This window comes from Hyperolius riggenbachi, chromosome 2, assembly GCF_040937935.1.
Source record: "Hyperolius riggenbachi isolate aHypRig1 chromosome 2, aHypRig1.pri, whole genome shotgun sequence".
NCBI classification, from domain to species: domain Eukaryota; kingdom Metazoa; phylum Chordata; class Amphibia; order Anura; family Hyperoliidae; genus Hyperolius; species Hyperolius riggenbachi.
The window spans coordinates 109,096,360-109,120,094 of NC_090647.1; the positions used below are offsets into that span (position 1 = coordinate 109,096,360).

Sequence of the window (23,735 nt, forward strand, 5' to 3'; positions counted from 1 at the left end):
ACATGCATAAAACTGGCCGTGACTGGCCAAAGTTACGGGACTCAGTAACAGCGATAGAAAAGGCTGAGGATGCGGCGTGGGAGGGATCTGTGTGCATGATGGGTTGGAGGAAGCCGCAGTTATGTATAAAACTTTCACTATGCTGCGTCTCTGGTTTCCTTTAAAGGATACCAGAGCTGAAAAATAAAATGCAAATGGGTGGAGCGGACATGAGTTAGGCGAAGTCCTGTGCTAAGCCACTGCAGACGATTTCTTTAAAAAGTAGGGGGACAGAGTAGAACAGGGGGGGGGGGGGGCAGTGGGCATGAGGACACATGACATCACACAGAGACATGCATCAGGGAGACATCACTTGTATGTACAGTATATACAGTAACACACACACACACATTCACATCCATCAGGCAGACATCCATCCATCCATCAGGCAGACATCCACACATCCATCAGGCAGACATCCCACACACATACATCAGGCAGACACATCTCACACACACAAGCCATACATATACACACTGGCTGCATTCAAATACAGCACCTCTCCCACAGCAACACTGCTCATCTGGTGTCATTAAGCTTCAGCTCCCCATGTGCAGTGCGTCTCTCGCTCCTTCTCCCGGGCGGGCGGCGTGCTCATCATTTTCATGGGGGGAGGAGAGCTGGACATTCCTTTGAACACTGATCTGTATCAGTGTTTATGTCAGCTCTGCAGTCGGGGGAGGCAGGGGGCTGCATGCATCTAGCAGGAGGGAGAACGGGCTGTAGCCTTTTCTCATTTGCCTATTTATTTTGGCAGGAATGACCTGGTGACTCCCCCTCTGCCTTTGTAGTACAGTCCGCAATTAAAAAAAAAATACAAGCAGATATGCCGGGAAATAGATCTCTGTGTGCGCTCCAGCCGTGGCTGCGTCATCACAGGACGCGTATCATCACCACCCAGCTCCTGCACTCATGTCGCAAGCCTCCCGCAATCAGGAACTAGCTTTGGGAGCTTGCCTTCGTAACGAGGAAGACGGAGAGCAGGACAATGCCGGAGCGGTGGCGAGGGATACGGAAATACAGCAAAAACCGGTATTTCCTAAAAGTGCTTACCGCGATTACCGTGCATTGTAAAACCGTGGTATACCGTAATACCGGTAAATCGCGGCAACCCTAGTTGCAAATATCCCTCACATTGGCGTCCACCACCAGGTTTGTTGGATTGATGCTCAGCGAGGTTTTGGGGTGTATCTAATTTAATCAGTTAAGGCATTTTGTGCATTGTGGTAGTTGTTTACAGAACTGCACTATACAGTAATAACCATTTAACTATCGCAAATGTTTCCAATATGTGTGTCTCTCTCTCAACCCCCCCCCCCCCCCCCCCCCCCACCCCATCCTTTTTAGCACAGTCATAGCATTTATTTTGAAAAGGAATTGCTATTTCCCTTGTTAGTAACTTTGTTGAAAGACTGTACTTTTGTACTTCAGCTGAAATCTGATTGGTTGCCCACCAATCCCAACACAGTTTACATTAGCACATGGCTCCATAGCATTCCTGCTCTTTAATTGCCCCCTTGAGCTCTGCATTATTGGGAGAAAAACATTTCAATCAGACATATTTTTGTTTAATTTTGCATAGTTAACAAAACTCAGTTCCCGGTTTTCACTACTAAATCACAAGCCGGCCTCCTGCTGTGTTTTTGATGATCTGCATCGGAAATATCCTCTTAGCGCGTAACGTATAACCTCTATAGTGAAACCAGCGATCCAGTATTCTTTGCTCTATTAATATAGAAGCATTTAAATGTAAAGCCCCATCTACACCATACAATTTTTATTGTTCGATTCTATCCGAGATGTGCGATCGGGATTCGATTCAATTTGCCATTGAATTGAATCCCGATCGGACATGTCTGATCGAATCGGAAAAAAAATTATACGGTTTAGATGGGGCTTGAGAAAATATGAATACAATTTGCTCAGAGGATATTTGCTAGTATGTTAGGGGGGGCCAACTGCTGCTAACATTCAGTGAACTATTATTATATCTTTATGTTGCAGCAGACCTTTATCTCAGAGCAAGTTTAGAATTTAAAGCAGGAGGATTAGCCATACTATGCCAGGGAAAAAACACATATATAAGTAGATAAATACTTGATCTACTTATATAACGCATGTATTGTACTGTCCACGTTTTGATTTCAGTGAATGAAGAGAATTCTGTTCTTGCTGGGAACCATGTCTTTTGCCCACAGTTTAGGCAAAATCCTGATGTCATTTCTGCCCTTTACTTTTTTTTTTTTCTTCTCCAATCACTGAGTCACCTTGGCCTTGCGTGTAAACACAAGTGAGCAGGGGATCATGTTTCAGATAAGCAGCTAGGCAGGGAAATAAATGGAAGAGGATAAATATATTATAAAAAGAACCCCCAGCATGCAACTGTTTGGCACTGACTACTAAAGGGCTGATAACTCCAAATCATAACAGCAGAAAAAGTTTTGAATGCAGGATTAACATCTTTATCACTTAATACACTCGGACCAGTTGCTGTTGAAATCTGATTTTTAGGATGACAAGCACTTTATCAGTTTAAAGCACTTTATCAGTTTAAAGGAGTCATCAGGCGAATAGGGAAAAATCTGCTTTACTCACCTGGGGCTTTCTCCAGCCCCTTGCAGCCGACTGTCACCTCCGCTCCCTGCCGCTGTCTCGCTCTCGCCACATGGTGCAGTGGACGACCTCGAGGTCACCCTTACTGTGCCTGCATCAAGCGCCGCTGTCAATCACAGCCACGTTGTCCACGGCTTACTGCACTGACACAGTAGTTCTGCACCTGCGCAGTACGCCGCGAACAAAGTGGGCTTGATTGACAGCGGCGCTTCATGCAGGCGCAGTAAGGTCGTCCTCTGCACCCCGGGCTGGCGGGTGTGAACGGTGCTGTCAGTGTGGGACAGACAGCTGCGAGGGGCTAGAGAAAGTCCCAGGTAAGTAAATCAGATTTACATTATTCTGCCTGATGATTCCTTTAAGTAAATTTACTGTATTGTAATATATTTGCCACTCAAAATATAGATAACCTAAAATATTTTATCCAGCGCTCCCTATTCATCTTATTAATTTGAGGGGTGCACAATTATGCAAATTCTGTATATAGAGATATAGAGAGATAGAGAGATAGATAGATATATCTATCTATATCTATCTGTATGTATATATATATATATATATATATATATATATATATATATATATATAAATAAATAAATATATATATATATATATATATATATATATATATATATATATATATATATATATATATATATATATATATATATATATATATATATATATATATATATATATATATATATATATATATATATATATATATATATATATATACATACAGTGGAGGAAATAATTATTTGACCCCTCACTGATTTTGTAAGTTTGTCCAATGACAAAGAAATGAAAAGTCTCAGAACAGTATCATTTCAATGGTAGGTTTATTTTAACAGTGGCAGATAGCACATCAAAAGGAAAATCGAAAAAATAACCTTAAATAAAAGATAGCAACTGATTTGCATTTCATTGAGTGAAATAAGTTTTTGAACCCTCTAACAATAAAAGACTTAATACTTAGCGGAAAAACCCTTGTTTGCAAGCACAGAGGTCAAACATTTCTTGTAATTGATGACCAAGTTTGCACACATATTTTAGGAGGAATGTTGGTCCACTCCTCTTTGCAGATCATCTCTAAAGGCTCATACACACGGGGTACGGCCGTCGCCGCAACCACGTGGCACGCGCGTGTTGCGGCGACGGTTCGTCCGTGTGTATGACGCGCGCGCCCCGAACCGTCGCCCGTCGGAGCTGTCGCCAGGCGATTGACATGTTCAATCGCCGGCTACAGCCGTCGCCGCAACATCGCCCCGCATGTGTACCAGCTACCCACACACAGTACACGGAGCATCCGGCGGGGGGGAGGAACCTCGGCGACAGCTTCCGCCGCATCGCTAATCCCTCTGCTGCCGTGTGTATGCAGAGGGACTTGGCGACGAGCTGTCGCCGAACTGTCTCCGAACTGTCGCGCACACCGCTCCCGTGTGCAGCGACAGCTACAATTGTCCCCCCGTGAGTACTTAGCTTAAATCCCTAAGGTTTCGAGGCTGTCTCTGTGCAACTCTGAGCTTGAGCTCCCTCCATAGGTTTTCTATTGGATTAAGGTCCGGCGACTGACTAGGCCACTCCATGACCTTAATGTGCTTCTTCTTGAGCCACTCCTTTGTTGCCTTTGCTGTATGTTTTGGGTCATTGTCGTGCTGGAACACCATCCACGACCCATTTTCAGTTTCCTGGCAGAGGGAAGGAGGTTGTCGTTCAGGATTTCACGATACATGGCTCCGTCCATTTTCCCGTTAATGCGATTAAGTTGTCCTGTGCCCTTAGCAGAAAAACACCCCCAAAGCAAAATGTTTCCACCCCATGCTTGACGGTGGGGACGGTGTTTTGGGGGTCATAGGCAGCATTTTTCTTCCTCCAAACACAGCGAGTTGAGTTAATGCCAAAGAGCTCTATTTTGGTCTCATCAGACCACAGCACCTTCTCCCAGTCACTCACAGAATCATTCAGGTGTTCATTGGCATACTTCAGACGGGCCTGCACATGTGCCTTCTTGAGCAGGGGGACCTTGCGAGCCCTGCAGGATTTTAATCCATTGCGGTGTAATGTGTTTCAATGGTTTTCTTGGTGACTGTGGTCCCTGCTAATTTGAGGTCATTCACTAACTCCTCCCGTGTAGTTCTAGGATGCTTTTTCTCCTTTCTCAGAACCATTGACACCCCACGAGGTGAGATCTTGCGTGGAGCCCCAGAGCGAGGTCGATTGATGGTCATTTTGTGCTCCTTCCGTTTTCGAACAATCGCACCAACAGTTGTCACCTTCTCTCCCAGCTTCTTGCTAATGGTTTTGTAGCCCATTCCAGCCTTGTGCAGGTCTACAATTTTGTCTCTGACATCCTTGGACAGCTCTTTGGTCTTTCCCAAGTTGGAGAGTTTGGAGTCTGCTTGATTGATTTATTCTGTGGACAGGTTTCTTTTATACAGGTGACTAGTTAAGAAAGGTGTCCTTAACCCCCTTGGCGGTAATCCCGAGCTGAGCTCGGGGTATGCCGCCGGAGGTCGCCGCTCAGGCCCTGCTGGGCCGATTTTCAATCTGAAAAAAGCAGCACACGCAGCCGGCACTTTGCCAGCCGCGTGTGCTGCCCGATCGCCGCCGCTCCGCGGCGATCCGCCGCGTGCAGCGGCGAAAGAGGGTCCCCCCAGCCGCCCGAGCCCAGTGCAGCCGGAACAAACAGTTCCGGCCGGCGCTAGGGGCTGGATCGGGCGGCTCTGACGTCAGGACGTCGACTGACGTCCATGACGTCACTCCGCTCGTCGCCATGGCGACGAGGAAAGCGAAACAAGATAGGCCGCTCATTGCGGCCTATCTTGTTACTTTCGATTGCCGGAGGCGATCGAAAGTACGCTTCCGGAGCGCCCTCTAGTGGGCTTTCATGCAGCCAACTTTCAGTTGGCTGCATGAAATAGTTTTTTTTTAATTTAAAAAAAACCCTCCCGCAGCCTCCCTGGCGATTTTAATAGAACGCCAGGGAGGTTAATGAGGGTGACTAATTGAGTAGAAGTGTCTAACCACTCTGTGGGAGCCAGAACTCTTAATGGTTGGTAGGGGTTCAAAAACTTATTTCACTCAATGAAATGCAAATCAGTTGCTATCTTTTATTTAAGGTTATTTTTTCGATTTTCCTTTTGATGTGCTATCTGCCACTGTTAAAATAAACCTACCATTGAAATGATACTGTTCTGAGACTTTTCATTTCTTTGTCATTGGACAAACTTACAAAATCAGTGAGGGGTCAAATAATAATTTCCTCCACTGTATATATCTCTATCTCTCTCTATCTCTATCTCTCTCTCTCTCTCTATCTCTATCTCTATCTCTATCTCTATCTCTATCTCTATCTCTATCTCTATCTCTATCTCTATCTCTATCTCTATCTCTATCTCTATCTCTATCTCTATCTCTATCTCTATCTCTATCTCTATCTCTATCTCTCTCTCTCTCTCTCTCTCTCTCTCTCTCTCTCTCTCTCTCTATCTCTCTATCTCTCTATCTCTCTCTCTCTCTCTCTCTCTCTCTCTCTCTCTCTCTATCTCTCTCTATCTCTCTATCTCTCTATCTCTCTCTATCTCTCTCTATCTCTCTATCTCTCTATCTCTCTATCTCTCTATCTCTCTATCTCTCTATCTCTCTATCTCTCTATCTCTCTCTATCTCTCTCTCTCTCTCTATCTCTATCTCTATCTCTATCTCTATCTATATATATATCTCTATCTATATATATATATATATATATCTATCTCTATCTCTATATCTTGAAAAATTGACCAGTTGAATGCTACTCAGGTGGTGTTTGTCCGTTTTGGTTTTCCAGCTCCATAAAATTTCATACCGTTTGCGTTATCCTGCATCAACTTGAGATTTGCATCTTGTTGATCATACCTACTGGCCACATGCTTGGGTATTAAAGGACTACTGTAGTGAGAAGAATATGGAGGCTGCCATATACATTTCCTTTTAAACAATATCAGATGCCTGGCTGATCTGTCTGACTGCAGTAGTGTCTGAATTGCACCAGAAACAAGCATGTAGCTAATCGTGGCAGATCTGGCAATATTGTCAGAAACGCCTGATCTGCTGCATGCTTGCTCAGGGGCAATGGCTAAAAGTATTAGAGGCAGAGAATCAGCAATAAATATGCAGTGTCTACTTCCTGCATTCATGGAAGCAGACATAGGGATAACATCCTGTGTTTACCAATTTGCAGCTCTGCCGAGGCAGCCAGGTGACACAGCGGAGTGATCACATCACTACTTGTGATTAGTTACAGATGAGGGGGAATAAGACAGGATAAACTCTCTAAATACTTTCAGGGTGCATTTCTCTCCATTTCTCTTCTGTCATGTGCAAGAGATCAGGCCCACTTTAAAGGAAACTTAGGTTGTTGGAATAAAAATATGTGATACTTACCCATGGTGCTCATGGGGCCGGAGTAAGCCCCAGGTAAGCATCAAATCTTTTTATTCCGACCTCTCCAGTGCACTTTAAAGGACAACTGAGGTGGTAAGGATATGGAGCCTGCCATATTTATTTTCTTTTAAACAATACCAGTTGCCTGGCAGCCCAGCTGCTCTATGAGGCAGCAGTAGTGTCTAAATCACACCAGAAACAAGCATGCAGCTAATCTTGTCAGGTCTGACAATATTGTCAAACATCTGATCTGTTGCATGCTTGTTCAGGGTCTATGGTCAAAAGTATTTGAGGCAGAGGATCAGCAGGACTGCCAGGCAACTGGTATTGCTTAGAAGGAAATATGGCAGCCTCCATAGCCCTCTTGCTACAGTTGTCCTTTAAATCGATCTTTAGACCTAGAGCTGTTTATAAAAAACAAAAAACATACACTTGATTTACATCATGGTGGATCTGAAGTGGTTAAGCGAATTTCCCCAAAGCCTGTTTGATGTGTATCTAAAATTATCTTGCAAACAGATCTTCAGTTTTACTATTTCATGGTGCTGTGTATGCTTCCCCATACATCACTGTAGAGCAGGGGTCCCCAAACGTTTTGGGTCGAGGGCCAGGTCAACATACTTCAGACTGCTGGGGGGCCGGAGTATACATAAAATGATGTCTTTGCGAGCCAGACAGTGAAGCATACCCAGGTGAGAAACTGAAGTCCAGTTGGACAACAGTGTCACCTGATGAGGCATTTGATTGAAAACCAGCAAAATTACTGCTTTCTGGCTTCCATGTGGATCGGTGGTGCCAGCACGGCTATTGTATTTGTGGACCACCAATATTTAAATATTTAGCTGACCGTATCTATAATTAATACATTTTGCGTGTGGGGGGCCGGTACAAAAAGGGTCAGGAGGCCGCATTAGGCCCGCGGGCCTTAGTTTGAGGGAATGGGAGGAAACCTTGCAGCAGAGTACATTTGAATTCGGCGCCGGTAGACTTGGGCGCAGGATCCAGCTGATATATGTCTGGTCCTGCTTCTAGAGGCTTAATTGGGCCTGTTTCTGGAAAACAACCTAATAAGTCAAATCTGTTTTAATGCTGTGACTTCTGGAAAAGATTGCCAGGCAGTGAAGTTATAACAAAAATCTGAAGTTGCACATATGTCTTTATTTATAAAGTGAACCTGAAAAACAAGATATTCAAGTATATTTGACCCAAGGTAAAGTTACCTAAGATGCGCGCAGGTTTAGTTTGAAAGGTAGGTTTTGTGAAGCAATAGTAAAATATCAGCCGATTCTTCTACCTGCTTTACTCGGTGCCCTTTTCTGATGTACGCCCACATACCTCTGTGCCTTATGGGCTCGCTTCTGTGTTTTGTTTTTTTCCACCCCTGTGATTTATCAGCACTTGCAATTGGCTGCTAAAGCAGTCAATCACAAACACATGTAAAATGCAGCTTTCAGTGCTTTCCTGCATCTCGGTGAAACGAAGCACACCGATGGAAAAGGGGCACCGCGATTAGCATGTTGATCATGCTGCCCTTGCGATCAGCAAAACGCAGGCTAAAGTGAAATTTTCAGACAGGAAGAGGCAGGCTTGCTGCAACGGAGCAGTGCTTTTCAGCGCTGCTAGATTTGGGCGCAGCCAGCGCCGCCATAGACTATAAAGGGATTCAGTCTATAGCGGCGCTCAGTGAGTAACGTCTGTGCCGTCAGAAGACGGAGCCGAGGTTGCTTAAAAATCATAATAATTCGGCTTCCAGCAATAGCTGGAAGCCGAATTATTTAATTCCCCCACTATCCATGGCGGCCTGGAGGGGGAATAGTAATTATTCGGACCGGACTTGTGCAGAAGCAGGACCAGCCATATAACAGCTGGATCCTGCGCCCAAGTCTACCAGCGCCGAATTCAAATGTATGCTGCTGCAATGTTTCCCCCCCATTCCCTCATCTTCTCCCCATTCTCGCTGGGTAAGGATTAGGGTGTAATTGGTGCCTGAGCAGGCCGCTTTGTCTATGCAGGGCTCCTCGGCGCTCAGCGTAGTGCCTGAGTTGCTATAGTCCAATTGCGATTGCCGAACCCCAAAATACTTCTCCCTCCATGTAGCTATGACTCTGATGGGGGATTAAGTAATTAGTGCTGCCTGAAATTTCTGCGGCAGAAGGATTGTGCGGTCATTCGGCTCACTCTGCGCCAAAATGACATTCGCCCAAAAAGCATGTACGCCACTTTGTACCTCACTCAGCCCTTTCACTAGTGTAAGTACATAAACCAGTCACAGGTGTGCATTCAGTGGCTGATTGGTGAATGTAGCCCTTTGACCGCCAATTTACTGCTTACTGTAAAATCAGATTACCTGACTGTACTAACTGAGGTGCTCGGAATGATTCATCCATTTCTAAAACGTATAAATAGACAAATTTCCTTATTCTTTCTGTGTTATTGTGCCTCTATCCAAGGTGTGAGAGCTTCTGCAATGCTGTCAGTTAATCCGTACTGCACATGGATGGTGTGCGATCCGCATGGTAACATGTAAGTCCATAGACTTTCATGTTACTGGCCATGTGCGGTGCGTCATGACTGATGGCAACGCTCCTTTTAGGATTACGAGATTAAAAAAAGGGGGGGCATACAGAGATGTGTTGCTGACAGCAGCCTGACGCTTTGCATCTTTTGGTGGTCCAAGCTGATGAGAAATCGTGGCTCCAGCTTTCATAAATCAACAATCGGCTGTTGAGTTGATGTGGCTGCAAGGGCTTGTTCACCCCATAAGCGTTTTGAGGTGTTTTTTTTTTTAAACTGTTAAAGATTGTAAAAGCGCTTGTGTAATGAAATCCTATGTTAGGGCTTGTGCACACCAGGGCGGTTCCGGAGCGTTTTTTAAAACTCTTGCAGGGGGAAAACCGCTTGGCTAATGAAAGTGAATGGGATGGTGCACACCAGAGCGGGTGGTTTTTTTCCACAAACGCAAACTCCTGTCCTGCAGCATTTTATAGATTTCGGAGGCGTTTCTGTCTCAATGTTAAAGTATAGGAAAGTGGAAAACGGCTCTGAAAAACGCTAGATCAGAGCGGTTTTCCAGGCGTTTTTGTTACAGAAACTGTTCAGGAACAGCTTTACTGTAACAATATTTGTAATCTGCTACACAAACGCTCCGAAAAACACTAGGCATGTGTAGAAAACATGCCTAGAATCGCTCTGAAATCTGCTTCAAAAACGTCTAGCGTTTTGCGGATCTGCTAGAGGTTTTTGGTGTGCACTGGGCCTTAGTGCTCTCACATGAGCAATGAGCTTGCTTTCCAATCGCAAATGCAGGTCCTGAACAATTTTCTTGGTGATTGCGCTTCAATGAAGGGTATAGGAAAACGTTGCTTTAAAAGTGCTTTTAAAGAGACTCTGAAGCGAGTCTAAATTGTCTTTTTTAACCTGTATTCATATGCCCAGCTAAACCGCCGGAAAACAAGGGGTTAATATCCCCCCACCTCCCCCCCCCCTTTGCAAAATCCACGACTTTCTTGGTCGTGGATTTTGCTGCTCATGGAGGCAGAGCTATGAGCTGCAGCTCTGCCTCCATGCGCATCAATCGCCGCACGGAACTCTCCGCCTCTCCCCGCCCCTCTCTGTGAAGGCAGATTGAGAAGGGAGGGGGAGAGGCGGCGATCAGCGGGTATTGACGCGCTTGAGTCAGAGCTTATGGCTGTAGCTCTGCCTCAACCAGGAAGCGCTCCCCGGGCACCACGGAGGGGATTTGGGGGGTATTAACCCCTCGTTTTGCCGCGGGATAGCGGAGGTTTAGCTGGGCTTATAGGGCTTAACATGAATACAGGTTAAAGACAATTTAGACTCGCTTCTGAGTCTCTTTAAACAGTGATTTTGTGAGCGCTTTTCAAGCTAACTTACTTTAAAAGACCTTCAGTGCTGGGTCAGAGTGCACTACCTGTTTGTGCCCACAATCAAAAAACAACAAAAGGATAAAAAATAGCTTGCAAGAAAACCCCCACACATTGCTCTAAAATGCCAGGAATCGCTTTTAACGGAAGTTCACACTCCAAACGCAAATCACGGTTGTGATAACACATCACAATTTTGCTGCGATTTGCGTTGTGATTCCTGTTCCAACAGACAAGAATCGCATTGCGACCGCTGCATTCAGCACGTTCGCAGTTTGCACAAATTACAAACAGTGCAGTGACAATATGTTAGCAACGGCGCTTTGCTGATCACCGGTGATCAGCAAAGCGCCTCAGTGTGAACCAGCCCTTTCCAATTGCACTTGCGATTTGTAGCATGAACTTTTTAAGCCATAGGGAAACATACATTACCTGACACATCTGTTGTCCTCTCAGCTATAACGGACCTAAACTGATATATAACTGATATATTTCAGTTCTGACAAAATGTTGTCTGAACTGGGAGGGATCATTGTCAGAAGAAAATGGTGAGCGTCTGAGAGGAACTGATGGCAAGGTAACTATGTAATGTTCATTTGAAGTTACCTCACATGTTTATTTTAAAAGGATACTGTAGGGGGGTCGGGGGAAAATGAGCTGAACTTACCCGGGGCTTCTAATGGTCCCCCGCAGACATCCTGTGTTGGCGCAGCCACTCACCGATGCTCCGGCCCCGCCTCCAGTTCACTTCTGGAATTTCTGACTTTAAAGTCAGAAAACCACTGCGCCTGCATTGCCATGTCCTCGCTCCCGCTGATGTCACCAGGAGTGTACTGCGCAGACACAGACCATACTGGCCCTGCGCTGTGCGCTCTTGATGACATCAGCGGGATCGAGGACACGGCAACGCTGGCGCAGTGGTCTTCAGACTTTAAAATTTGAAATTCCAGAAGTGAACCGGAGGCGGGGCCGGAGCATCTGTGAGTGGCTGCGCCAACGCAGGATGTCTGCGGGGGACCGTTAGAAGCCCCGGGTAAGTTCAACTCATTTTCCCCTGACCCCCCTACAGTATCCCTTTAAATAATTTTACTCACTTCAGGTTCCCTTTAAGGCTTTGATCAAGGCAAAAAGAGAGGTTTTGTTGTATGCAATATATTCAAAGTAGATAACAAGAAATATGTTTGGATTCACAGGGGCTGATCTAGGAACCTGGAACTACACCTGATAGTAGTAAAACAGGTTTCTTTTTCAATGAGGTAACCTGAGACATTTGAGATGAAAGAACATTGCTTTAGGTTAACACCACGAGAATCACATCTAGAGTCTGTTATTTGAAAAGCTGTAGATACCACCACGTGCACAGATGGCCCTCGATGCTAATTGAAGAAAGACAATTTTGTTGCATCATTTTCATACTGAGCTTATTAACCACTTCCCGACCGCCTAACGCACAGAGGCGGCCGGGAAGTGGAGCCCTTAAGGACCGGCTCACCCACAGAGGCGGTGGTCCATTTAAGGGCATGGGCGGAGCGATCGCGTCATCCGTGACGCGATCCTCCACCGGCGCCTGTCACCGCTCGCTCGCCGCAACATCCCGCCGGCTATACGGAAGCGCCGGCGGGATGTTAACCCCGCGATCGCCGCATACAAAGTGTATAATACACTTTGTAATGTTTACAAAGTGTATTATACAGGCTGCCTCCTGCCCTGGTGATCCCAGTGTCCGAGGGACCACCAGGGCAGGCTGCAGCCACCCTAGTCTGCACCCAAGCACACTGATTTCTCCCCCCCCTGCCCCAGATCGCCCACAGCACCCATCAGACCCCCCCCCCTGCCCACCCCCCAGACCCCTGTTTGCACCCAATCACCCCCCTAATCACCCATCAATCACTCCCTGTCACTATCTGTCAACGCAATTTTTTTTTTATCCCCCCCCCCCCCCTGCTCCCTGCCCCCTCCTGATCACCCCCCACCCCTCAGATTCTCCCCAGACCCCCCCCCCCAGTCCACCCCCCCCCCCCTGTTTACTGTATGCATCTATCCCCCTGATCACCTGTCAATCACCCCCTGTCACTGCCACCCATCAATCAGCCCCTAACCTGCCCCTTGCGGGCAATCTGATCACCCCCCACACCAATAGATCGCCCACAGATCCGACATCAGATCACCTCCCAAATCCATTGTTTACATCTATTCTCTCCTCTAAACACCCACTAATTACCCATCAATCACCCATCAATCACCCCCTATCACCACCTGTCACTGTTACCTATCAGATCAGACCCTAATCTGCCCCTTGCGGGCACCCAATCACCCGCCTACACGCTCAGATTGCCCTCAGACCCCCCCTTATCAATTCGCCAGTGCATTAATTACATCTGTTCTTCCCTGTAATAACCCACTGATCACCTGTCAATCACCTGCCAATCACCTATCACCCATCAATCACCCCCTGTCACCCCCTGTCACTGCCACCCATCAATCAGCCCCTAACCTGCCCCTTGCGGGCAATCTGATCACCCACCCACACCATTAGATCGCCCGCAAACCCGCCGTCAGATTACCTCCCAAATGTATCGTTTACATCTGTTATCTTCTCTAAACACCCACTAATTACCCATCAATCACCCATCAATCACCCCCTATCACCACCTGTCACTTTTACTTATCAGATCAGACCCTAATCTGCCCCTTGCGGGCACCCAATCACCCGCCCACACGCTCAGATTGCCCTCTGACCCCCCCCCCCCCTTATCAATTCGCCAGTGCATTAATTACATCTGTCCTTCCCTGTAATAACCCACTGATCACCTGTCAATCACCTGCCAATCACCTATCACCCATCAATCACCCCCTGTCACTGCCACCCAACAATCAGCCCCTAACCTGCCCCTTGCGGGCAATCTGATCACCCACCCACACCAATAGATCGCCCGCAGATCCGACATCAGATCACCACCCAAGCGCAGTGTTTCCATCTATTCTCTCCTCTAAACACCCACTAATTACCCATCAATCACCCCCTATCACCACCTGTCACTGTTACCCATCAGATCAGACCCTAATCTGCCCCTTGCGGGCACCCAATCGCCCGCCTACACGCTCAGATTGCCCTCAGACCCCCCCTTATCAATTCGCCAGTGCAATATTTACATCTGTCCTTCCCTGTAATAACCCACTGATCACCTGTCAATCACCTGCCAATCACCTATCACCCATCAATCACCCCCTGTCACTGCCACCCAACAATCAGCCCCTAACCTGCCCCTTGCGGGCAAACTGATCACCCACCCACACCAATAGATCGCCCGCAGATCCGACATCAGATCACCACCCAAGCGCAGTGTTTCCATCTATTCTCTCCTCTAAACACCCACTAATTACCCATCAATCACCCCCTATCACCACCTGTCACTGTTACCCATCAGATCAGACCCTAATCTGCCCCTTGCGGGCACCCAATCGCCCGCCTACACGCTCAGATTGCCCTCAGACCCCCCCCCTTATCAATTCGCCAGTGCAATATTTACATCTGTTCTCCCCTGTAATAACCCACTGATTACCTGTCAATCACCTATCAATCACCCATCAATCACCCCCTGTCACTGCCACCCATCAATCACCCCCTGTCACTGCCACCCATCATTTACCCGCTGTCACTGCCACCCATCAATCAGCCCCTAACCTGCCCCTTGCGGGCAAACTGATCACCCACCCACACCAATAGATCGCCCGCAGATCCGACATCAGATCACCACCCAAGCGCAGTGTTTCCATCTATTCTCTACCCTAAACACCCACTAATTACCCATCAATCACCCCCTGTCACTGCTACCTATCAGATTAGACCCCTATCTGCCCCTAGGGCACTCAATCACCCGCCCACACCCTCAGAATGCCCTCAGACCCCAGCCCTGATCACCTCGCCAGTGCATTGCTTGCATCTATTCCCCCCTCTAATCACACCTTGAGACCCATCAATCACCTCCTGTCATCCCCTAGCACACCTACCCATCAGATCAGGCCCCAATTTGCCCCGTGTGGGCTCCTGATCACTCGGCCAAACCCTCAGACCCCCTTCCGATTACCTCCCCAGTGCATTGATTGCATCTATTTTCCCCTCTAACCACCCCCTGAGACACCCATCAATCACCTCCTGTCACCCCCCTAGCACTCCTATCCATCAGATCAGGCCCAATACAACCTGTCATCTAAAAGGCCACCCTGCTTATGACCGGTTCCACAAAATTCGCCCCCTCATAGACCACCTGTCATCAAAATTTGCAGATGCTTATACCCCTGAACAGTCATTTTGAGACATTTGGTTTCCAGACTACTCACGGTTTTGGGCCTGTAAAATGCCAGGGCGGTATAGGAACCCCACAAGTGACCCCATTTTAGAAAAAAAGACACCCCAAGGTATTCTGTTAGGTGTATGACGAGTTCATAGAAGATTTTATTTTTTGTCAAAAAATTAAATTTTTAAATTAATTTTTATTGGTTTTTTTTCACAAAGTGTCATTTTTCACTAACTTGTGACAAAAAATAAAATCTTCTATGAACTCGCCATACACCTAACGGAATACCTTGGGGTGTCTTCTTTCTAAAATGGGGTCACTTGTGGGGTTCCTATACTGCCCTGGCATTTTAAGGGCCCTAAACCGCGAGGAGTAGTCTAGAAAACAAATGCTTCAAAATGACCTGTGAATAGGACGTTGGGCCCCTTAGCGCACCTAGGCTGCAAAAAAGTGTCACACATGTGGTACCGCCGTACTCAGGAAAAGTAGTATAATGTGTTTTGGGGTGTATTTTTACACATACCCATGCTGGGTGGGAGAAATTTCTATGTAAATGGACAATTTTGTGTAAAAAAATCAAACAATTGTCATTTACAGAGATATTTCTCCCACTTAGCATGGGTATGTGTAAAAATACACCCCAAAACGCATTATACTACTTCTCCTGAGTACAGCGGTACCACATGTGTGGCACTTTTTTACACCCTAAGTACGCTAAGGGGCCCAAAGTCCAATGAGTACCTTTAGGATTTCACAGGTCATTTTGCGACATTTGGTTTCAAGACTACTCCTCACGGTTTAGGGCCCCTAAAATGCCAGGGCAGTATAGGAACCCCACAAATGACCCCATTCTAGAAAGAAGACACCCAAAGGTATTCCGTACGGAGTATGGTGAGTTCATAGAAGATTTTATTTTTTGTCACAAGTTAGCGGAAAATGACACTTTGTGAAAAAAAACTATTAAAATCAATTTCCGCTAACTTGTGACAAAAAAATAAAAACTTCTATGAACTCACCATACTCCTAACGGAATACCTTGGGGTGTCTTCTTTCTAAAATGGGGTCATTAGTGGGGTTCCTATACTGCCCTGGCATTTTAGGGGCCCTAAACCGTGAGGAGTAGTCTTGAAACAAAAATGACCTGTGAAATCCTAAAGGTACTCATTGGACTTTATGCCCCTTAGTGCAGTTAGGGTGCAAAAAAGTGCCACACATGTGGTATCGCCGTACTCGGGAGAAGTAGTACAATGTGTTTTGGTGTGTATTTTTACACATACCCATGCTGGGTGGGAGAAATACCTCTGTAAATGACAATCTTTTGATTTTTTTACACACAATTGTCCATTTACAGAGGTATTTCTCCCACCCAGCATGGGTATGTGTAAAAATACACCTCAAAACACATTGTACTACTTCTCCCGAGTATGGCGATACCACATGTGTGGCACTTTTTTGCACCCTAACTGCGCTAAAGGGCCCAAAGTCCAATGAGTACCTTTAGGATTTCACAGGTCATTTTGAGAAATTTCGTTTCAAGACTACTCCTCACGGTTTAGGGCCCCTAAAATGCCAGGGCAGTATAGGAACCCCACAAATGACCCCATTTTAGAAAGAAGACACCCCAAGGTATTCCGTTAGGAGTATGGTGAGTTCATAGAAGATTTTATTTTTTGTCAAAAGTTAGCGGAAATTGATTTTAATTGTGTTTTTTCACAAAGTGTCATTTTCCGCTAACTTGTGACAAAAAATAAAATCTTCTATGAACTCGCCATACTACTAACGGAATACCTTGGGGTGTCTTCTTTCTAAAATGGGGTCATTTGTGGGGTTCCTGTACTGCCCTGGCATTTTAGGGGCCCTAAACCGTGAGGAGTAGTCTTGAAACGAAATTTCTCAAAATGACCTGTGAAATCCTAAAGGTACTCATTGGACTTTGGGCCCTTTAGCGCAGTTAGGGTGCAAAAAAGTGCCACACATGTGGTATCGCCGTACTCAGGAGAAGTAGTAGAATGTGTTTTGTGGTGTATTTTTACACATACCCATGCTGAGTGGGAGAAATATCTCTGTAAATGGACAATTGTGTGTAAAAAAAAATTAACAAATTGTCATTTACAGAGATATTTCTCCCACCCAGCATGGGTATGTGTAAAAATACACCCCAAAACACATTATACTACTTCTCCTGAGTACGGCAATACCACATGTGTGGCACTTTTTTGCAGCCTAACTGCGCTAAGGGGTCCAAAGTCCAATGAGCACCTTTAGGCTTTACAGGGGTGCTTACAATTTAGCACCCCCCAAAATGTCAGGACAGTAAACACACCCCACAAATGATCCCATTTTGGAAAGTAGACCCTTCAAGGTATTCAGAGAGGGGCATGGTGAGTCCGTGGCAGATTTCATTTTTTTTTTTTGTCGCAAGTTAGAAGAAATGGAAACTTTTTTTTTTTTTTTTTTTCTCACAAAGTGTCATTTTCCGCTTACTTGTGACAAAAAATAATATCTTCTATGAACTCACTATGCCTCTCAGTGAATACTTTGGGATGTCTTCTTTCCAAAATGGGGTCATTTGGGGGGTATTTATACTATCCTGGAATTCTAGCCCCTCATGAAACATGACAGGGGGTCAGAAAAGTCAGAGATGCTTGAAAATGGGAAAATTCACTTTTGGCACCATAGTTTGTAAACGCTATAACTTTTACCCAAACCAATAAATATACACTGAATGGTTTTTTTTTTTATCAAAAACATGTTTGTCCACATTTTTCGCGCTGCATGTATACAGAAATTTTACTTTATTTGAAAAATGTCAGCACAGAAAGTTAAAAAAATCATTTTTTTGCCAAAATTCATGTCTTTTTTGATGAATATAATAAAAAGTAAAAATCGCAGGAGCAATCAAATAGCCCCAAAAGAAAGCTGTATTAGTGACAAGAAAAGGAGCCAAAATTCATTTAGGTGGTAGGTTGTATGAGCGAGCAATAAACCGTGAAAGCTGCAGTGGTCTGAATGGAAAAAAAGTGGCCGGTCCTTAAGGGGTAGAAAGCCCTAGGTCCTCAAGTGGTTAAAGTCTTCTCTTGTATGCACAGTATGGTCCTTGCAGCTTTACATCTCCTTCTTCTGCCAGGTGTTTCCAATGCAGCAAATGCTGTACACGGAAGGTACGGACTGTACATGTGCATTTTTTTTTTTTTGTCTCTGGGAGATTTCTTTTCACATCCTGTCTTTTGTGACACCTGTTAAAAGGACAGAAAGGGAGGGATTTCCCCAGAAAAGGCTTTCACGTAGCAATTAAATCTAATTTGGGTTCTAATCCTTCCTCATCCTAGAACAATCTTTATTGCTTTTTGTGCTCCAGTGGGGATGAGGGGGGACGGCAGAAATGGAGAAAAGTCTCCCTGATGTGAAGATTTGCTCCCGTGTGCCAAAATTTGCTGGATGCGTACACACCACATTTGTATTGCCCAATTTTACCACCTCCATAGTATTCAGAATCTGTTGGCCCTTACACTACATGGACAGATTTTATAGGTAAGCTTTCATATTGCATGGAAGAGGAAAAATTGGCCATTCATTGACAAGACAACCTTTTATATTGCACTTTTCTCCTCTGACTCAAAATTCTTGAGCTGCAGCCACTAGGGTGCACTCTATAGGCAGTAGTAGTGGTAGGGAGTCTTGCCCAAGGTCTCTGTACTGAATAGGTGCTGGCTTACTGAACAGGAAGAGCCAAGATTTGATCCCAGGGCTCCAACGATTACATTATCCAGAACGCTGGCCAATCAAAATTTGTACGCACCCTTAGGCTTGGTTTATGTATGATAGATGGTGATTTTCCTTCTCCCTGTTCTCACAATTGCTTGTGGCAACAGTCAGCAACTGCCATTCAGGAAATTCTTTTGAAAACAAAGAAAACCTTGAAAATCCCCCATGAGGAGATGGACTAGTCCAAAATCTGTCTGTTCTGTCAGATTTTAACTGCTTACTTTTTTTTTTATACTATAGTGGTACTTTAAGGAGGAATGGCTTGTGCCTGCATAGCTTACGCTCATCCAAGTTGAATTTAGTGGGACTCAGCTTCCAAGCAAATGCTATATTGCTTCCAATGTAATTGTTCATGACCACATCACTGCAGATCATGGAGCATATCCTGTGTATGAACACCTTGAAGCCAGGTTTTGAGTTCAGCTTAGTGTTGGCCAGAGTGTGGGATGTGGCTGGACTTCTGCCCGGTGAAAAGTTAGAACACTGTTTAGAATACCGGGTAGTTGCTTTTGATCATTTTAATGTATTCCAAAAGCCTGCTATACAGATCTGTTGGTTTCCCATCTGCACACAGCATTTCAGAGGAATTTTATCAGGTTTAAAGTTGGCACAGGCCTGTGTTATATTGTGTTCTAGCTATGAAAGAGGTTTTCCTGAGGATGTATTTAATGCTGACAGAAAATAGCTGAGCTGGAGGAACAGTTGTGGGAATTCTATTTTGAGAGCACCGATCTGGATATAAACGTGTGGAGGAGGGAACAAAGCTGATGGGATTTAACATTTGTCCAACAACATCAATGTGTACTCTGAAGGTCTCATCCAAGGAAACAAGAATATGGGGATTTGTTTGAATTCAATTTTAAAAAGGATGCAGCATGCCCTAACTCCTGTTTTGCTCTATTGTTACAATAACTGGTGAGCAATAAAGATTTAATAGATTATTGTAAAGGGTGTTGTTTGCTGTGACTGTAGTGCAAAGTTTACACAAGAAGGGATTACATGTCTATTTTAAAGTAACCTCTGTCCATATGGAGTCAGAATCGGGCCTGAGTCGTAAATTGTCCCTACCCCTTACTCACTAGCCGCTCCTGTTAGTCACCTGCCACTAATATTACATGACTAGATAACGGGGAAAATTGGCCAGCGGGAGTGGCATAAGGTCTTTACACACTGCCAACAAAAGTTGTGGCATACGGACCTCCAAGATCGCGATAAGGACTTTACCGGTGACGACATTGAAAAGCCTTGCACACAGTTATTGAAAACGAACCAACTCATTTAAATACTGTGCTCTCAAGCAATAGCAAGATTATGCATGACATGTCCGCATTCAGAAGAGCAAGGTCGTTCAAACGACATTGGTCACGCGTGGCTGACTGCACGATATCTGCCCGACAGTCATCTGAGTTGATCCTGCTGGGTGGAACTGGCAAAATGCCCAATGTCTGTCACTCATCGTTGTCATTTGGACATATTTTTGCACATGATTGTTGTCCAACACAGGGAAATCTATTGTTTGCCGGATGTTTCAAACTACTTTCGTTTAGCATGTGTACGAGTTATGAAGAGCCGGCATAATTTACAACTCGGGTTTTAGGCTCACTCTATAAACAGGCATACAGGTTCACTTTGAAGGTTTCGGGGGGAACATGTTGAGGAGTATGTGCTCCAGCATCCAGTGGTCCCAAGGTATGGGCTAGGATGGAATTACTGGTTTGGTATAATGAAATGTATGTGTATTTCAGAGATGAATGCAACACTTTTCTGCTCCTCCACTATAGGTCACCTAAGGCAAAGGAAAGTGCAATGTTTCTGACAGTATAAATGCCTGGCTTCTATGGTGATGCATGTGCAGTATGCAGTTACATACCATTCCAACCCAATACTAAAGCTATAGGGAGATACTACTCATTTTGGAATGACCATACATCTATTCATAATCCAATATATAAGGACTGGAACCCACTAGGAGTGCTCTTGAGTGCTTTGTGATTTGAAAAGCTCTTGCTAATGCAATGCTATAGCTGTTATCCCACTTGAGCAATGTGATTTTATAAAAAAAATCCCCCATAGCATTGCATTAGCAAGAGCTTTTTCAAAGCACTAGCGCTTACAAAAAGCTGCTAGTGGGTTTGAACCCTAAAGGGTAATTTCACAAAATTGTGGAAAGTAGGTGTGAAGGTGTGTCTGTCACAGAAGAATGTGAGTCATCTACAGGGCACACTGACTACAGGTCTGCAAAACACTCTGAGAAGTAGTCTGATGTACCTGGAGGTGCTAACTGCTGTCATGTTATACAAGCGCAAAATTTATACTCCACACTTCTTTAGCCAGCATTTATTTCTAATTTATAGCAATGTGTGGTTTGTTCTTTTAAAAGGTTTATTAGTAAAGGAGCAAGACAGCTAGGTAAGTTCTTCACACACTTGGTGATAGTATTAAAAGGAAAAAAATCCAGTAATGGAAAGATATTTGTAATATTGTGAATTTGCTCTGCTCGGATCAATGTGTATCGGAGCTTCCCAGGTTTTATACAGTTGGTTACGGGGGATCCTTTGGTACTAAGTACGCTTTTGTCCTAAGCAGAAACAAGTCATGCTATGGAACTATGGTTGTAGACTGTATTCATAGGTGTAAAGTACCACTCAATAAATCATAAACATGGGTTTAAATGTTGTGAAATTCTGGCGTAAACACACTAGTATCTAAAGTTATAGACTTCCTAGTGGGATGTAAACCTGATGGTAGAAAGTATGCATCAAAAGTTACTGCAGGTGTCTGTAGTAGCAGTAAGGGCTGGAACCCACAGGAGCGCTTTTGGCAGCGTTTTGGCAGCACTGCGATACACTAGCAGTTTGCCAAAATGCTGGGCTAATGTTAATGGATGGGGCAACTTCCACAGGAGCGTTTGCGTTTCTCAGAAACGCAAACGCAGGACGTGCAGCATTTTGGGAGCGTTAGCGCTTCAATGTAAAGTATTGAACCGCTAGCGGAAACGCTCAGCAAAACCTAAACTGAGCGGTTTTGCTAGCGTTTTGCGGTTCAGCACACTGTAACAAAATGAAAAATAATTCACAGGACCAATCAGGATCAAAACGCAAAACGCTACGCACCCGCTGGGCAAAAAAATACGTTGCATAACACGACCAAAAACGCGCATGAATCCACTTGCAAACCGCTCAGACAAAACGCTAGCGGTTGCGTTTTGCGTTTGCTGATTTCAGTGGGGTCCAGGCCTTAAAGAACAAGTGACACCCATGCTAACCTAGAAATAAAAAACACATATATAAGTAGATAAATACTACTTCTACTTACATAACAGATGTATTGTGCTATCCACGTAATAATTCCTGTGAATTTTATAAAGGAAAAACAGAAAATCCTATTCTAGGCAGTGGCCATCTTGCCAAGCTAATGCTGACGTCATATCCTCCCTGAGGCCTGGTGCACACCAAAGGAGTTTTTCTGAGCGTTTTGAGTTTTTAAATCTGCTGCTAATGTTATCCTATGTGTCTGTGCACACTGGAGCAATGAGGTTATGTAAAAAAAAAAAAAAGAAAAAAAAAAAAACCATAGCATTACATTGGGAAGAGCTTTTGAAACCTCTAGCGTTTGGGCGCTAGAGGTTTCAAAAGCTCTTCCCAATGTAATGCTATGGGTTGTTTTTTTTTTTTTTTTTTTTACAAAACCTCATTGCTCCAGTGTGCACAGACACATAGGATAACATTAGCAGCAGATTTAAAAACTCAAAACGCTCATAAAAACTCCTCTGGTGTGCACCAGGCCTATCTCTTGTCTTTCCCCCCTCCCTTCTCTTGCTCATTGTGTATTTATTAGCTGCCCTCCTCTGAGTCTTCAGACACTCCCACTGAGGCGTATACTAACAAGTGCACTGTCTTTTTCTTTTTTTTTTTTTTTTTTTTTTTCTTTTTCTTTTTTTTTATTTACACATCCAATCACTGAGTCACCTCAGCCTTGCTTGTAAACACAAGTAATCAGAGGGTGTTTCTGATAAGCAGCTAGGTAGGGAAATAAAAGGAAGAGGAGGAATATATTCTAGATAAAAAGAACTCCCAGCATTCAACTCTTTGGCACTGTTTGGCGCTAGGGCCAGTGCTCCGAAAGTATGTGATAACTACAAACCATAACAGCAGAAAAAGTTTTGCAAGTTTTGAATGCAGGATTAGCATCTTTATCACTTAATACACTCAGACCAGTTGCTGTTGAAATTTGATTTTTATGGTGACTATACCGCTTAAAGGGCTCATACGCACTACGTGAGTTGCAGTGAGTTTTGACTCCCTGCACATAGTGTGCATTTTACATAGGAACGTGAAAGTCCATAGACCTTCATTTTATCATTCATACTACAGCTGATACAGTTACAGATTACCCAGTGATCTCATGGTGAACCAGAACTCCTAGGAGTGTGTAAGGGACTTCAAAGGATCATAAAGCCCTCTTACTAAAATGTTATGCAAAACAAGTTTTCCTAATTGACATAGTGGTGTTTGGCTGTTGGTACAGTTTCACCAGTGAGGAAATAAAGAATACCTATAAACACATTCTTTGTGAATGGAGTCCCTGGCTTCATACCTCTGTATTTTTATGTTCAATTATTTACCAAAGAATTGGATCAGATGTGGCGGTCAGCCTAACTTCTTGTTTAAAAAATGAAAAAAAAATCTATTTATTGACTTAACACGAGTGTAAGAACA

General features: G+C 44.6%; 1 protein-coding gene across 3 annotated transcripts in view; it reads left to right on the top strand.

Annotated features, from left to right (window-relative positions):
* LOC137544024 (cyclic AMP-dependent transcription factor ATF-7-like) overlaps positions 1-23,735 on the top strand; it is a 176,201-nt gene that overhangs the window by 14,841 nt on the left and 137,625 nt on the right. The window contains exon 1 of one of the 3 annotated variants that reach the window (XM_068265090.1): positions 11,448-11,531. The exons of the other annotated variants lie outside the window; for them this stretch is intronic. The gene's annotated coding sequence lies outside the window, so the exon portion shown is untranslated. Of the gene's footprint in view, positions 1-11,447; positions 11,532-23,735 lie in introns of those variants that run through there. 3 annotated transcript variants of the gene reach the window in all.